The sequence below is a fragment of the Chrysochloris asiatica genome, unplaced genomic scaffold (assembly GCF_000296735.1).
Source record: "Chrysochloris asiatica unplaced genomic scaffold, ChrAsi1.0 scaffold00137, whole genome shotgun sequence".
NCBI classification, from domain to species: Eukaryota; Metazoa; Chordata; class Mammalia; order Afrosoricida; family Chrysochloridae; genus Chrysochloris; species Chrysochloris asiatica.
In genome coordinates this window covers 8,925,699-8,928,033 of record NW_006408655.1, presented here as the reverse complement: position 1 = coordinate 8,928,033, position 2,335 = coordinate 8,925,699, and positions in this window count along the sequence as shown.

Here is a 2,335-nt window from a genome sequence, read left to right as displayed (position 1 = left end):
GTCAAAAAACAAAAATTCTCACCACTGGACCAATAAACAACATTCTTATCAATGGAGAAAAGATTGAAGTTGTCAAGGACTTCATTCTTCTTGGATTAACTATCAACACTCATGGAAGCAGCAGTCAAGAGATCAAACGACGTATTGCATTAAGCAAATCTTCTACACAAGACCTTTTTAAAGTGTTGAAGAGCAAAGATTTTAGCTTGAGGACTAAGGTGCGCCTGACCCAAGCCATGGTATTTTCAGTAACCTCATATGTATGCAAAAGCTGGACAGTGAATAAGGAAGACCATAGAAGAATTGATGCCTTTGAGTTATGGTGTTGAAGGAGAATATTGAAATCACCATGGGCTGCCAACTAAACCAATAGATCCGTTTTGGAAGAAATGCAGCCAGAGTGCTTCTTAGAGGCCAAGATGGCCAAACTTCATCTCTCATACTTCAGACATATTGTCAGGAGGGGCCAGTCGCTGAAGAAGGATATCATGTTTGGTAAGGTAGAGGGTCAGAGAAAAAAAGGAAACCCCCCCAACGAGATGGATTGGCTAAGTGGCAGCATCGATAGGCTCAAGCATGGAAACAATAGTTATGTTGGACCAAGATCAGGCAGTGTTTTGTTCTGCTGTGCATGAGGTCTCTATGGGTTGGTACTGACTCGATGGCACCTAACAACAACAAGTCCTCAACTGATGTCTTTGCTCTTGAACACTTTACAGGGGTCTTGTACAGCAGATTTGCCTAATGCTATACGTTGTTTAATTTCTTGACTACTGCTTCTGTGAGTGTTGATGGTTGATCCAAGAAAAATGAAGTCTTTGACAACTTCAATCTTTTCTCTATTTAACTTGATGTTATTTATTGATTCAATGGCAAGGATTTTTGGTTTCTTCACATTGAGGTGCACCCCAAGCTAAAGGCTGTGGCCTTTGATCTTTATCTGTTAGTGTGTTAAGTTCTCTTCCCTTTCAGCAAGCAAGGCTGTATCATCTGCATACTGCAGGTTGTTTATGAGTCTTCCTCCAATCCTGATGCCACATTCTTCTTCATATAATCCAGCTTCTCAGATATTTGCTCAGTGTAATAAGTATGAATAAGTATGGTGAAAGAATACAACCCTGTAGCACACCTTCCTCAATTTTAAACCATTCAGTGTTCCTTTGTTCACTTCAAATAACTACCTCTTGGTCCATGCATATGTTCCTCATGAGCACAATTAAATGTTCCAGAATACTTATTCTCTGCAATGTTGTCCATAGCTTGTCATGATCCACAATATCAAAAGCCTTTGCATAGTAAACAAAGCACAGGTAAACATCTTTCTGATATTCTCTGCTTTCAGCCAAGATCCATCTGACATCAACAATGATATCCCTCGTTCCACATCCTTGTCTGAATTTGGCTTGAACCTCTGAAGTTTTATTTATCTAAAGCTAACAAAACAGACGGTCTTCATCAGAAAAGTACCATGATCCAACTTTTAGTTTTAAATGATGTTCCAACTGCTTGGTCTCAGTGTTCCCATTTCTAGACATCCAGACTCATGATAAGAAAGAGGTTCATAGGTTGTTAAAGCCCCTCATTCTGGGGGCATAGCACTAGATTATCATTGTTACCTGCCTTTGTCCTATTACTGAGTTCCTTGATATCTGAGATATTTCTGAGTCCCACTTCAAGCTTGCCCAATCCTGTTGCATATAACTTGGAACTGTTTGACCACACAACTAGGAAAATGATCATTTTGGTGGTCCAGCAGACAATTACTTTAAGATATAGCACTGAATTTTTTTTTGCATATGACATGCATATTTGATAAAATTGAAGTTTTTATTTTATCACTTGTCATCAGTCATTGTTCTGAATTTGATTTCCCATATGTGGATTCTACAGCTTGCCAAGGGCTACTGCCATATGGCTGAGAACAACTCTTAACCCTAAGAGTTGTTTTTGGTGAATTGTTCAAAATGAATTTGTACTGATGTTCTAAGAATAATGTCTCTTAGGATTGGAGGTGACAGTAGTTCCATGGTAGAATTCTTACCTTCCTTGTGGGAAACCTGTGTTAATTCCCAGTGAAGGTACCTAATGCACAGTCACCGCTGTGTTGCTATGAGCCACTTCTGTGTTTCTATAAAGCCAAACAAGTTTCAGCAGTTTACAGACTAAGAAATGTCTTTATCCTTTTATGTCCAAAATGCCCTGAGCATCTTCCTTTGTCACCAGTGATTATTTTATTCACTGTATCTTTTTTTCTTGGCACATCACTTTCACAATGTTTCACTATATATTCCAGTGAACATAAATCAGTGTGCTTTTTTTTTTTTTTTTTTTTTTT